Below are 16,006 nucleotides of genomic sequence, written 5' to 3'. Positions count from 1 at the left end.
ATTATTTTATTTAAGCCTTAGAATTACTTAGTTTCTCATCAAACGTGTACTATAGTGATGAGTGAACTAAAACAATAAACAATATCACTATAATAAAGACCATGGTGAATCACCTACAGCTGCTTTGACAAACTCTGTTTATGACAGTAATTTTCAAACAGACACAAAAGTAGTGAGAAGAGTATAATTAATCTCTATGTAGCCATCACAAAGCTTCAACCACTCTCAAGATTTGGTCACACTTCATTTCATCCACCCATGCTACTTTTCCTTTTCCCTAGTGGTCTTTTAAAACAAATTCCAGACATCCTATCATTCCTTCCATAAGTAGTTCAGCATCACACCAGACTCTCATTGAGCCCCTGTACGCTGAGAGCATATGTCAAAGCACAATTCAGTATGAGAGATTCTATGAGGTTTAAAAGAATGCAACCCAAATTCACTGCTGCAAAAGACTTCAGTTGCCTAAGAACTGGAGGGACTGTATGTTCATCAAACAATCCTCTGTGGACTTTATTTCCCTCAACTGAGTTTTTTTTTTTATTCAGTTTTATTGAGATACATTCACATATCATACAATCATCCAAAGTGTACAATCAACTCTTCACAGTATCATCATATAGTTGTGCATTCATCACTCCAATCTACTTTCTGAACATTTTCCTTGTACCGTCAACTGAGTTTTTTATAAGAATTGGGGGTGGGGGTGGTTTGTGATGTTCAAGTTTTTTTATTTTGGCAAAAACTTAGAGTACAAATATTTCTTGTTCTGATTAAAAGAGATCTACTGATTAGAAAATAGATTAGACATCTTTAGAGAAAAATTATGAAGACTAACCAGAAATCAGGACACCTGATCACTGCACAGGCAAGCATCAAGACCTCTTGGCAGGATGCTCTGAGTTGAACTGTCTTCCATCAGAGCTGTGTCTTAAGTGGACAGTCAGAGTGAAAGAATCCAGACAAAAGATGCATGATTTCATTTATATAAAACTCCAGAAAATGCAAACTAATCTATAGTGACAGAAAGCAGATCAGTGTTTGCTTGGGGATGGGAGGTGGGGTGGTGCAAGAGGTAAGAAATTAGAAAAGGGCAAAAGAAAACTTCTGGGGATGGTGGATATGTTCACCATCTTGACTATGGTGAAAGCTTCATGGGTATATACATATGATGAAACGTATCAAAGTGCATGCTTTAAATCTGTGCAGTTTATTGTGCGCCAATTATACCTCAATAGATCTAAAACAAAATGGATAGTTAAGGGGACCAAGAGTGGTGGAAGCCGGCAGATGCCCTTCCAGAAGTGTGTGCCCGTATCTTCAGGTCCACATCACAAGTTTAACCTGCCATAAGAGTTTGAAAGCTGACAACTGTGAGCCCATAAGTTAAGGAAACCATTCTCTGTATACACAAGCCACTCTTTGGGTATAGAGTCCCAGCCAGCCAGTTGGCTGAGACAAGGGTGGAGACCTGACTTCTATTGGCTCAAAATCCTGCCTATAGTCCTGGAGCTACAGTCCTTGCCTTTACTGGGGTGTTCCTTAAGCAATTGGACAAAGATCCCAGCTTCTTAAAGCAACAGAACTTTTTTTTTTTTTTTTAAACGTGCCTGGAACTTGCCATGCTCAGGTGAAGTGAGAACACGGTGTTTATTTCTGGTTTTCTGTCTATATACAGAATTTTAAAAAGCGGGTGGGATGGGTGGGAATTACCTGGTACCTGCACCTTAAGAATTTTGTTGGCTGTCTAGTGGAATTTAGTCATGAGGCAGTTGAGGGTGCCAGCCAGCCACTGTGATCTAGAATCTTGCCTAGGACTTTAGGAGCTTTGGACTCCAACCTGGACAACTGAAAATCCAGGAAGGATTGATCAACTTTTACTTGATACATTGGTTCAAGAGGTGGCCCAATGCCCCTGGGTAGAGGAAGGCTGCTCCTGCTGTATCCCACCTGCCCACACAACAGGCTGCTTCAGAGGCCAATCACTCCATGGACAAAGCCAGGTGCGTTCAGTACTAGAAGGAACAGCTTCACTTATACCACTAGATTCTTGCCCCTTCATGCTTAGGGGCCCCATCTCAAGTCCTTGGTATCCCCCACTGGGAAACATCGGGGGTGTTCCAGCAGAGTTGAGTCAGGGAACCATCTAGGTCCAGCCCATCATCTTGAGCTCTTTCCCCGAGCCTGCGGGTCTTTGAGCTGCCCTTAGAAATTCAGGGGACCAGTGCCTAAATTCTTCCCTTTTAGAGTATGGTTGAGGGGACAGTCTGTAGATCTGAACCAAGCTCTAGGTCCTCTGAGCTTGACTAGAGTGGAGAATCTTCCTACAGACAACTGATGTTGGGAGGGTTGTGAGGGTGTGCCTAAGATAAGGCCTGGAGAGAGAACCAAGTACCAAGTCAGGGAATCTGAGGTCCCAGATAAACCTAAGATGGGAGAGGGGCCTCAGTCAGGAGCTACCAGGGAGCAGATTGGGAACTAAATGGAAGATGTGAGACAGTTACTCTGAACAGACTCCGAGAGTCTGCGACTCAAGCCTCACATCTCTAAAGGCTTTGGGAGCATCATTCATGGGGGAGTCAAGCTACAGGGACAGGGTAAAGACTCCACTCAGATGCCTGCTGCAGGACTGTGGCTCCCTTCAAGCTGCTAGTGGGACATTCTGGTGTCTTCTGGGGCACTCGGGGTGGGGAGTTATTTCACAGAACCACATTTTGGGGCCACACCCTTCCTATTGTCCCAAAGATTTGGAGATGGCCAAGATGTTTGATCTTAATCCTAATGTTTCTTCCACTAAAAAGATCCTGGTGGCTTATGCTAGCAGCCACCTGGCATTTCCTGGCACATTTCAGCAGACCATATTTTTTCAGTCACTAGGAGTTGTTCTGGGCACTGTTAGACTTTGCCAAAGAAAGACCATCCTGACCACCGCAGTAGTTAGATAGAGGGTCCAGAAGCGCTTACCACGTGGGGCTGGGAAGGTCCCCGATAGTCTCAGTAGTGATCAGAGTTACTCTGCGGTGCAGGGTCCTCAGCCTTATTGACCACCACAGCCCTGATCTGAGTTCTTAATTGCTGTCGCAAATGTTCCAGCCTCCTCCTTTCTGTTGTCTCTTCCTGTACTGGTGCCACTAATAACTGGTGATTCCTGCCCATCACTCCTACTTGAGGGAGTGAGACTGACCTGTCCTTGTTCTCATTCCTCTCTTCACCACTTTTTTGAAGAGGTTTCCAGTCATATCACATGGAGACTCTCCTTTGCATTCTAACATTTGTTATGAAATTTAATGGTATAGGCCTGTGGCTCTCCATAATTCTAATCCCTGTGTAGGTGGCACTGAGCACCCTGACCCAGAGCCCATTCTGCCCTGAGGCCGGGGATATTTCCAAGGCAGGAGCCATGAGCTCTGTACCAGCCTGCTTCTCTTTTCCTTTTTATGACTCTGCTACTCCAGCATCTTAGAAGAAAGTTCTAGGCTCATTCTCTGGGCCTGGCATGATGCTGCCAGATGTCATTTTTGTCCCAAAGACTTTGGATTTTTGAAACTCATTGTGTAACCATTACATTGAGTCTGCAAGAATCATGGGGTATGTGATGGAGACTGCCAACTACCCACCAGAATCCACCCTCCATTTCTTGAGACACACAGAATACATTTCCCAGCATCCCTTGCAATTAGGTATAGTCATGTGACCAGGTTCTCTCCAGTGGATTGTGAGCAGAAGTGTATGTGCCAAATTCCAGGCCTGGTCCATTAAAAATCTCTCACAGTTCTCCTCTTTTCTCCTTCTCACTTCTGGCTGACTAAGACCTTCACACCCACAGTGACCTTGGAAGCCAGGAGTGGAAAATGACAGAGCCACTGCCAGTTAGGTTCCTGCTTGACCATTAGGAAAAGAGCTGCCCTGTAAACCCAAGTCTGCCCAGGGCTGTCATACAGAAGAAAACTTGTATTATGTTAAGCCGCTGAGACTTTTAAGATCTTTCTGTTACCACAACCTAGCCTACCCTAACTAACAGAGGGTGGGATCAGAAGGAAGCAACTTTATTTTCATTTCTCTCTGACCCTTTAAACCAATTTTCCTGCCCCTAGATGAAATTTAGGGCAGGCCTCATGATCTTTCTGGTCATTTGTAGGTTATCGAATTTCATTTGATCATTCTAATTTCTCAAATCATTCAGTAATTGAATGGTCTAGGCTCATATAATGGTAAAAACTTCAAACTTTATTTAAATTTGAGATTTCTTCCCTTCCTTTTCTTCCCTTCCTTTGATTGTGTCTTTCAGTGGGAAATGATTGCCTCTCTTTTCCCACTTAGTACTTTGTGGCAAAAACTGCTATGGGGCCCCAATATCCATTTTCCACTTCTTCCTTATTAATAGGACTCCCAACTTTTTCTAGACTTGCAGCTACCCCAAATAAAGACCACATTTCCCAGTATCCCTTGTGGCTAAGTGTAGCCATGTGACTACCTTCTGGCTAACAGAGTCTGAGTAAAAGTGTTGGGAGCAACATTTTGGTTTACACCTTCAAATGGCAGGGGTGTCCCCCTTCCCTCTTCCCAATGGCTGGAAGTCAGACCCAGCAGATGTGGAGAAGGGTCATTTCAACCTTTCAGGGAATGGCTGAACAGCAAGTTAGAAGGAGCTGGGGTCCCCAACACCATGGAATCACTAGATCCAGCCCAGGACTCCTTATGCTGGAACTATTACCTGAGAAATAAATTAGCTTTTTAATTTTTAAGATGCAGCTGCCCTCCCACCCCATCCCCCACCAGCAGCTGATCCTGTATCCTAACTAAGTCATGCTTCTAGCCCCCTTCCCTCTTCCTGCTAACTTTTGTTTCAGACTCCTCCAGGATTGGAGCAGTGAGAGGGAAAGCCCAAAAGAGGTCAGGGAGGTCTTATTTGACTAGAACTCTCGTGAGATGGCTTAAGCACCCCCTCGTTATTTGGCATTTATAACTGATCTTTCCTTTCACTGGACACTTCCGTGCATTTTTACAAGACACCTCCTACCCTTTGCATGGATTTCCTACCTCCTGATTCCTTGATGTGGACAAATATCTTTCCTTAGGCTGCTTCCTTCTGGAGACTCTAAGGGTCTGGCACTTCACCCCTCTTTTGGGAGCACCAAATCCCTCCAGGTGACCCTAAGGTAATCCTGTGGCAGCTCTCTCTTATGCTGGCCCAACATCTGCTCCACAGGAAACCTCATATTATATCCAGAGGCTCCTGGAATATGGGGAGGCTGGAAGCCCCTTAACCCAGCAACCTTTCTTTACTTGACCATCAAGGAGCTAGCCAGCCTCCTGTCTTTTAGATTTTTCTGACATGAGCCAGCCCCCAGTTCACAATATCTCTCAAATTGCAGGAAATGCATATTGAATTCTCTGAGAAGTCCCACTGAAGCCCCCTTCCTCAGGCTTGAGATAAGGGAAATGCCTGTTATAGATTTCTTCATGAAGCTGAATGGCCTTCTCCTTCCCTACCCTGTCTATGGTCCCCAGGTGTGGGACTGTAGAGATGCTCTCCTACCTACAGACTCAGGCCACTTCTCTCATTGCTTCCTCCTCTTTTATTTAGGAAGATGTTCAAACTTTTTAGAAGCTCATTGCCTTGGGCAAGGGCCACTGTTTACTTTCCAGATATCAACCCCCATTCACTCATTTAATATCTTCTAGGGCATCGCAAAGGAATTAGCATCCCCAGGAGGCCTAATGAAGCTGCATTCACATTCTCTTCCTGTTTGAACTTCCAGCCCACCTCACCCAGGGCCAGATGTAGCAGATCTCCAGCCTCTGCTGTGAGTGCCAACAGATCAGTGAGCGCTCATCCTAGTGGTGGTATTTCATCTGTGGTAAGAGCCAGAGTATTTCAAAACAGGATTCCAAAAATGTAATGGGTTTCCTCAGGTCTCACTAGCCTCAGAGGATGTGCAAATGGGGTCACCTGAAAATAATCATGCAAATTTCAGTGTCACCAATTTCAGTTCCCAACCTCTGCAAAGTCCCCCTTCTCTGCCCATGTATTTCTGGGGGTCCGAGAGAAGTGTCACATGTCCTCACTAATCCAGTACTCTGGGCATGGCTGCTGCATCTGTAAGGTCTCACCCCTCCATCCTGGTCCAGTGGCCACTGATGCTGGGGCCCTCCACTCTTGTTGGGCATGGCTGCTGCCTCCATTGGGAGGAAGTCACTGGGCCCCAGCAACTTGCTACCAGGCCCTGCTCTCTGTCCTCTAGATACAGGCAACTCTGTCTCCATTTCCTGCTGAGTATAGTCCCCAAAGAATTGGAGCTCCAATGAATTAGTACCAAATCTGCCTGGGAAGGCTGTGTCTGAGCCCAGTGGGGGAAATGTTCCCTCCATTCTGTGTTCCCCTTCCCTAGAGGGCCCCCCAAGCAATGTCTGTGTGCTGCAGGGTCTTGCAGAGCTTTTGGAACTGCAGTTCTCCATGTTGGCATTTAGCCAGCCCTTTGCCTTTGCCTTTGCTAAGTACCAAGGCATGAATCCTGAGGACTGGACTAGGGGTGGTGACAAACAATACCCACCCACTCTTTCATTCAACAAATATTTCCTGAATTCCTCTTCCAAGCTAGACACTAGGCGAAGCTGAGAGTACAGTGGTGAACATAATAAATGTGATCTCTCCATCTGTGGAGTCTGGAGCCTGGTGCAAGACAAAACAAAACAAACCAAACCACAAGAACAAAACATACACACACGCACAAAGGCACTTAAAATCTAACGTGCAGGATTTTTTATTGGGTCAAGTTCATTGTGCTCGGCTGCTTTTTCTGCTTGGATGAACTCTCGTGGGTGAAGCCTGCCAACTTTCAGGCAAACAGACCCTGACAGCCTGTCTCACCACGTGGAGCCTGGAGCGCCCCCCTCCCTGTCCCCACTGGGGCCTAGAGAGGAGATTAACCCTTGCTCTGCTAGACAGGTCTGTTGTTTTACTTAAAGACACTCAGTGACAACCAAAGAAAAATAAAAACTGTATCTCTCGAAGAGCTTCCTCCTTTCACACCATGGTTTCCAAACTCCCCATTTCCAGAAGGAAAACTTGATGGTGAAAAGGGATGTAAATCTCCCTGGCAACGCAGGATATGACTCCTGGGGATGAATCTGGACACAACATCATGGGACTGAGAACATCTAGACCAAAAGGGGGATGCGAAATGAAACAAAATAAAGTTTCAGTGGCTGAGAAATTCCAAATAGAGCCGAGAGGTCACTCTAGTGGACATTCTTATGTACTATATAGATAACCCTTTTTAGATTTTAATGCGTTGGAATAGCTAGAAGTACATACCTGAAACTATCAAACTGCAGCAAGTAGCCTTGACTCTTGAAGACGACTGTATAGCAATGTAGCTTACAAGGGGTGACAGTGTGATTGTGAAAGCCTTATGGATCACACTCTCTTTATCTAGTGTATGGATGGATGAGTAGAAAAATGAGGCAAAAAACTAAATGAAAAATAGGGTGGGAGGGGGGATGATTTGGGTGTTCTTTTTTACTGTTTTTTTAATTCTTATTTTCATTTTTTTCTGGTACAAGGAAAATGTTCAAAAAATAGATTGGGGTGATGAATGCACAACAATATGATGGTACTATGAACAATCGATTGTACACTTTGGATGATTGTATGATATGTGAATGTATCTCAATAAAATTGAATTAAAAAAAAAAAAAAACTGGGTGGTGAAGAGATTAGCCAGGTGGCTGCCAAAACTTCCAAAATGTGAGAGAAGACCAGGGATTGGCTAATCCTGGGGGAGGTAGGGATAGCCCAGTGCGGGGATACTGGGGAGGTGGGAAACCCTGAGAGAAGGTAGAAGGAAGGAGGATTTGTGGAAGGGGAAGTGGAAGGGTGAAGATGGAGTTATGGTGCGGAACCCAGGGAAATCTTGGAGGGACATTGTTGGTTGGTCTAGGGAACATCCACGCAGAGGCAGCCCGGTGCCCTGGGCAGGTGGTGACTCATTCATCCTGAGACTCTGTACTGTTGGGGTTTTGGTTCTGTAAACCTTCAGTACCAACTTTCCTTGGGCGTTGTCTGTGTATGTGAAAAGTCTCACCAAGCCCCAAATGGCACATAAAGGAGATGTGTTCTTGCCTCCATGAGGCCACAGGTGAGGATCTCATGGAAAATTATTCCAGGGGAGGAACAGTAAGGCTGAGCCCCCACCTGCCCTCATCCTGTGCTGGGACTTCCCCACTGCACCCCACCACCCCACCAGCCTGACAGCCCAGAGTTACAGAAGTACCCGGGAGCCAACGATGATGTGCCAATTTGGATCTATTATGTCCCCCACAAAAGCAATATTCTTTAATGCAGTCTTGTGGGGGCAGACTTATTAATCTTTTTGATTAGGGTGTGGCCTCTTGAATATATTATTTCCATGGATTTCTGGAAAGTCCTATTGTCTGATGGTTTTGATAGCTATATGCTGCATGCCAAGCCAACACATTTTTTGCGAGATCTGTATAGATGGAACAACTGCCAGTCTGGACTAAAAGGGACAGACTGAAGGAAAAATTTCTTCAGAGAATGCAGAACCATGGAAGCCAAGGTCTGAAGTCAAGAAATCTCAGGCAAGGAGAGCAGAGCAACTCACACAGGTGGAAAGGATGAGTTTGCCCCGGAGGCAGAGGGCAGGACTTCTGTCTTGATGTTCAGGAAGAGTGCTGCCCCCAGGCCTCGGACATGATGGAGCATATTCCCTGGAGATTGGTGAGAGCCTGGCCACCACCCCACTCCTGGTACCAAAATCTTTTCTGGCTTGCTAAAGCTGCCATTATGCAAAACACCAGAAATTGATTGGCTTTTATAAAGGGGATTTATTCAGGTACAAATTTACAGTTCTATGGCCATAAAAGTGTCCAAACTAAGGCATCAACAAGAGGATACCTTCACTGAAGAATGGCTGATGGCATCTGGAACACCTCATCAGCTGGGAAGGCACATGGTTGGCGTCTGCTGTTCCTTTGCTCCTGGGTTGTGTTTCAAAATGGCTTTCTCCAAAATGTCTCTGGTCTCTCTTAGCTTCTCTCTCTCGGCTCCTGTGCATTGTTGCTTCTTTCCCCCAGGATGTTTCTCTCTAAGTGTCTTGGGGTCCTCTCTTAGCTTCTCCGAGGCAAACTCTGGGCTTCATCTCTTAGCTTAGCATCTCCAAACATCTTTCTGTCTGCATCTCCAAGCATCTCTAAGCATCAGCATGCATCTGGGTCTGTGTTGGCTCTTAAATACTCCAGAGAACTAATCAAGACCCACCCTGAATGGGCGGGGCCACACCTCCATGGAAATAATCTAATCAAGAGGTCACACCCTAACAAAAAAGATTAATAAGTGCCCCCACAAGATTGCATTAAAGAATATGGCTTTTGTGGGGGACGTAATACAAATCGGCACAGATGAGGAGTCTATTGCCCGGGGAAACCCAGCTGAGGCTCTAGCTTAACCTGGGAGTAGTCCAGAGTTGAACATAGCCTGGAATTTTAGCTTCTTGTCCAGGAAAAATCAGATCTAGAAAATATCATTTTTTTTTTTTACCATTAGAATTTCAGATGTCCTTATTTGCTTAATTTATGATTGGTTCTGTGGCTTAGGACACAGAAACTTTCAATCCCTTCCTCTATTAAGTGTCTATTGCTCTGAAAACACACACACAAAAAGATGTTCCTTAATGGAACCATGTGATTCTTTTATAAGTGAGGGATCCTTTAATAACTTGAAACATTTTGCCCTATTTGCAAGTAGGATATTACAGAACTGGTGTTATAAAGAGAGTTTAATTATTTAAAAGGCTGATACCATTAAGGGGTGGCAGGGATGAATCTCTGCAAAACAGTTTCATCCCCTGCTTCCCACCTCCAACCCTCATCCAGACCGGTGTTTTCATGGAGAACATCTGTCAAGTTTTGCTCAAGATGGGGTTCCTGCTACGACTGAGGAATGGCCCCAGGAAGTGGACAATATACTATATCTTGTCACTGGTTGTGGGCAGCGGAGAAGCTTGCACATTATTTTCCAGAGATGTGATGTGAATGCCAATCCTCAGCTGATAATCACACGGTTGAGTGGTGGCAGCAGACCATTTCTGTGATAAATGGAAGGAGGGACTGGGGCTGGCAGGTGCCCGGTACAGAGGGTGACAGAGTGAAGGGGCACTGTGCCAGTTTATCTCTGTCGACCTAGGTGGGGCAGGTCATTATGAAGTCCTTGTCAATGCCTTTCCCAGGTGAGAAGACCATGGGATGCCCTGGGGCACATCTCTGCCCCAGCCCCAGGTGAAGTTGTCATAGGTGGGGTATGTTTTGCAGCATGATGCCTAAGATTAGGCTAATAGGGGTCTCAGGTTGTCACTCTGAGTGGTCTTGTGGGAGAGTATGGTGGCAGAAGTTAGAACTTGTGTGAGCTTTCTTTGATTAAAACATGTTAGCTCCTCACCCCTCCTCTGTATTCCAGTCTGGCAGTAAGAATCTGTACTTAGCTCCACCTGTAACTGAAGAGCTGTGAGGTTCATCAGGAACAATCTCCAAGATGGGCAGTTTTTGTTGATCCTGCCATTCAGCAGGCTTGATGGCTTTTCTACCCACCTTCCAGTTCTGGCTGTCTAGTATGTTATGTGATTGAGAATTAGAAGCATCAAATACATACATACATATATATATATATATATATATATATATATATATATATATATCCTTATTACTGCACTCCCATCTCTAATCTCACATCCCCTTTAAATCATCCTTTATAGCATTAAGCAAATCTGATTATGCCCAATTGTTTATAAAGCTTTCCAGAGCCTCCTAAACAAGATCCAAACCCCTTGACATGGTAGGCAAGTCCCTTCAAGAAAGCCCATCTAATCTCATGAAAGCCTTTTATAGAAGACACGTTTGATGCCCACAAAACAGCCATTCCATTCTTCCTTGCTGTCAAAGCTTTTGCACTTTGTGTGTTTATTTGTTTCAGTGCCAGCCTTCCATATATTCAGGTCCCTTCCCAGACCAAAGGGATGTGTCACTATGAGTGGTCTAAGCCAGCCATGCCGCTTCCCTTCCTTGTGCCCTGATAGGTTCAGGAGTGGGGCTCTGGGCCAATGAGACAGGCAGGAAAGTGCTGGTGCGCTTCTGGGAAAGGTTTTCTGCCTCTGGACATGGTTGTTGAGGTTGTCATGTGTGCAGCTGTGGCAGCCTTCAAAGACAATGAGAATGGAGCCCCAAACACTGAGGATGGGATTGTAGGAAGATAGAAAGAGGCTGGGTCCTTGATGACATCACCAGGTCACCACATAAACCTGGAACCTTCCAGAGTTTTTGTTTAAGTTACTTCTGGTATTTGTGGCCACAAGCATTCTGACGGATAAACTTGCTGGTACTGTCTTTTGCAATTCACCATTTCCTTCCTTTTACCTGAAGCCTGTAAATAGTCTCTCTTATAGCTCCAAGCTCTTACACATGCTGTTCCCTTGCCTGGAACTCTCTCTCCCTGCCTCTGTGCCTAGAAAGCTCCTCATTCATCACGTCTAGCTCAGGTGTGACCTCCACAGGCGGTCCCACAGGCAGACTCAGGGGAAGCTATCCCTGTGTCCCCCACGGCCCCTCATTGCTTCAATCTCCACCTTTCCCCAGAATTTCCCCACCTCCTCTTACCAAAATCATTTTATGAGCAAAAATCTCACCAAATTTTCCTCTAATGGGCAAATTCAAGCATGCTATAGGGACTCATTATTTTTGAGGCAAATATAATTGTAAAAAAAATTAAATTTTTAAATAAAAAAACTTTATTACAGAAAATTTCAAACATATTTAAAAACAGAGGGAATATTACAATAAACTCCCCATTGCCAAGCTGCAGCATTATTAACTCATGGCAATCTCAGATATTATGTCAATTCATCCATTAATATTTTACTAGAGAGCTAAATGAGTAACAGCTCATTTCTTTTAAAGAAGCATAACCATAATACCATTATCACATCTCAAAGCATCAACAATTCCTTCACATCATTAAATACCCAGTCAGGGTATCTTGGAATCAAGATCCAAAAGGCAGATGCTCAATATCCTTCGCCATTAGGGAAACATAAATCAAAACCACAAGGAGATACCACTTAACACCCACTGGGATTGCTATTATTTTTAAAAAAGGAAAATAATAAGTGTTTGCAAGGATGTACAGAAATAGAAACACTCATGCTTTGTTGGTGGGAATGGAAAATGGTGCAGCCACTGTATAAAACAGTTTGGTGGTTTCCCAGAAATTACACATAGAATTACCGCATGACCTGGCAATCCCACTTTTAGGTATACACCCCAAAGAATTGAAAGCAGGGATGTGAAAAGACATTTGCACACAGATGATCATAGCAGCATTAGTCACAATAGCCAAAAGGCGGAAGTGACCCAAGTGTCCATCAACTGAGGAATGCATAAACAAAATGTGGTATATAATGGAATGTGGTGTACAATGGAATATTTTTCAGATGTAAAAAGGAATGAAGTCTGACACATGTGATAACATGGATGAATCTTGGAGAATGTTGAGTGAAATAAGCCAGACATAAAAGGACAAATACTGTATGATCTCATTTATATGAAATACTTAGAATATACAAATTCATATAGTGAGAAATTAGATTAGAGGTTAACTGGAGCAGGGCTGGGGCCAGGGAATGGGGAGTTAATGCTTGACTGGTACAGAGTTTTTGTTTGGAGTGATGGAAAAATTTTAGTAATGGATAGTTATGATGCATGACGTGAATGTAATTAACACTACTGAATTGTATATATGAAAGTGGTTAGAATGGGAAATTTTATGTTGTACATGCTTCCACAATAAAATTTAAAAAAAAATCTGAATAAGCTCCATATGTTATGATTGGTTGGTCTATCTCTTTAGTACCTCTTAAAAATAATTTAAATAGATCTGGAGTTTGAAGGGCAGGACTCCTGCTTGCTCAAGCAATGGACAATGGGACAGACAGGACAGGCTTCAGGGGTCAATAACCTGTAGTTTGAGGCAAGTGAAAGCCCGTCTCAAGAAAAAAGCAGAAAGAAGCTTCAAAGGATCACTGGAACACGAAAGAGAAATGTTTCTTTTGGTTTTTGTTTTTTAATTATACTGCTTCTAGCTCCCTTTTCAGTTTTCTAAACTCCTTACTGTTGCCAGCCCACTCATGGGGGCAAAAGCTCTCTATCAAAAGCTGTACTAAAACGAGCCTCTTACAATTGTGGTGTGAGTGTAAATTGATTCAACTTCTATGAGGCAATTGGCAAAGTCTGTCAAGATTAAAAATACCATTTTACTCAGCAAATCCACTTCTAGGAATTCCCCTACAAATAGACTCACTTGTATGCAACATGACTTACACACAAGATGGTTTGCTGCAGCATTGTTTGTGCAAAGTGTTGGAAATAACCTAAATCGCTAGGAATAGGGTACTGGTTTAAAAAATCACAGAACATCCATACAATGCAATGGTATGCAGCTGTAAAAAAGATGTGCAAACTCTTAAAAAACCCAAATTATATTGATAAGAGAAAAACAGGCTGCAGAAAAGTAAATATAGCATGCTTTCTTTTATGTAAAAAGAGAAAAAAATGCGTGTGTGTCTGTGTTTGTATATGCTGAATTTGCTTGTATGTGTAGAAAAGAACTGGAAGAAGATAAAAAAAACTTAGCATCACTGCCTCTGGGGAAGGGGAAAGGGATGGCCTGGGCGTCAGGGTGAGAGGGAAGCTTCACTGTATGTGCTTTTATAACCTTTTGAATTTTGATCTGTGGGAATGTATTACCTATGAAAAATAAAATTATCTAAATATGAAAATAAATACAAGGCTCAACTTAGGATTTGTATTCATGGAGTGACACTTTTCAGAACTCACATTATTTTGCTGCCATGACCTCACCAGCTACCTTCCCTGGGTCTCTGGGACTGCACGCTCTCCCGGCTTCCTCCTGCCTTGCTGACCAGTCCAGCTCAGCATCTCCTGCCAATCCCTAAACATGGATAATCCCCAGGGCTCAGCCTGGGGCCTCTTCTCTTGTCATTCTACAGCAGGGCCAGTGCTTCTCTTTCCTTTCTCCCTCATGGGACCTCAGTTCATGGAACACTGTTGTCATTTGTTAGTGCAAGTCCCCTGTTTGACTCATTTATTCCATTTTACCCAATCCCTAATTCTATTTCCCCCTTCATTAGGCAGCAGTTCTAGGGTGCTCCATTTCTCTCCTTTTGCTTGAATATGTTTTTGTAAATGGTGTATTGCTGTTTTGTGTACATGTACTTTTCACTTAAATAAATAGTATTGAAAGAGCATTGTGTTACAAACTTCATTTTTTTTCTTACTTTTTCACTCAGTGCTATGTTTTTAAGAGCCATTAGTATTACTGTCTTCGAGAACTGAACTCAATCCTGGCATGATTTACAAGCCTGTTCATTCATTCATTCATTCAAACAAGAAACATTTATTGAGCATTTACTATGTGCCAGGGCTGGGCTAGGCACTGGGGATATAGTAGGTGAGCAGAAGTAGATAGAGCCATGGGGCAGAGAGGAAGCCAGTGGAGGGATCATGACAGGAGATGGGGCTGGAGGGGTTGGCAGGAACTCTGCAAGTGATGTTGGAAAATTTTGTCTTTATTCTAGGAAAACAATGAGAATCATTAAAGAGGTTTAATCAGGAGATGACATGCTTGGAGGTTCATTTTGAAAAGGTCTTCTGTCTGCAGTGTGAAGGATGGATTGGAGGGGCCCAAGGAGGAGGCCAGTGGGTCTGGATTCTGCCAGGCAAGACAGCATATGGACTAGGAGGGCTCATGGAGGAGATGGAAAGACACAGGCAGATCTGAGAAATACTTAGGGCATGAAATCCCCAGGACCTGGTAACAGATTGAATAAAGGGATAGAAGACAGAAAGCAGTGTCCAGGAAGAGTCTCAGAAATTGGACTTACCCAGTTGGAAGGTGGTGGGGTCATTTCCTGACAGAGGGAACACCAGAAGAAGACTACTTTGGATGGCAAGGACCAGAGAGGGTTTTCTGATATGCAAATTATTTTAGGTAACTTTAACAATTTGTTACATTACTCTCTATCTCTTTGTGTATGTGTATGTATGTGTCCGAGAGAAAGGGAGAATAGATATTTTTTGTTGTTTTAAACTACTTTTGGGGTTATTAGTTACACAGTAATAGATAACTAACACAGTGGACTTTCACCAAATGTGAAGGTCTTGTTTGGTAAAGTATGATTGAAAATATAAGCTATAATGCATATACCGTATCAAATTTTGTGGTCCTGTGGCATCACCTCAAGGAAACTGGCAGTCATCCACCAGAGCAGATTAAACTGATGTACAATAAGAGGCCAGGAAAGTCATTCCAAGCCTATTAAGATGTTGTGGATAAAGAAAACAAGCAGTTATCGCAAGTAGGAACCTCATACAAGCAGTTATAACTGTGAGTACTCCAAACTGCAGTGACTAATTTGCTACCCAGAAACTTCTTACACAGGCAACTTGGTATGTGCTTCCACATTTCAGGTTGAGTAGGAATTTGTTTAATGTAAATTGGTAAAGGGGAACAATACGGGGGCCAGTTAATCTTTGATACAGAAGTATCATCAACTGGTCTCTATTCATCATAGAGTTTTGTGAAATTTAAAGGAAATAATGTGAAAAAGGTCTTGGGAACACAAAAGAACTACACAAATGTATCACTGGATTATACATTAGTCAGGAGAGGTTAGGTTTAACAAAAATGTCAAATCTTAAACATGCACAACATACAAGATTTATTTATTTTCAGCTCAGTGTCCATTGCCAATTGGCTATGGCTCTATCCATGTCCTCTCCACACCGGGACCCAGATGGCAGAGCTACCTCCAGCTGAAACAGTGACAGTTGTCATGAAGAGGCCTTGGAAGTGGTTTCTTGCTAGTGACACATGTCACTTCTGCTCACATTTCATTGGCCACAGAAAGCCACATGG

This window comes from Choloepus didactylus, chromosome 7 (assembly GCF_015220235.1).
Source record: "Choloepus didactylus isolate mChoDid1 chromosome 7, mChoDid1.pri, whole genome shotgun sequence".
In the NCBI taxonomy this organism is placed as follows: domain Eukaryota; kingdom Metazoa; phylum Chordata; class Mammalia; order Pilosa; family Megalonychidae; genus Choloepus; species Choloepus didactylus.
This window is presented reverse-complemented; position numbering follows the sequence as displayed.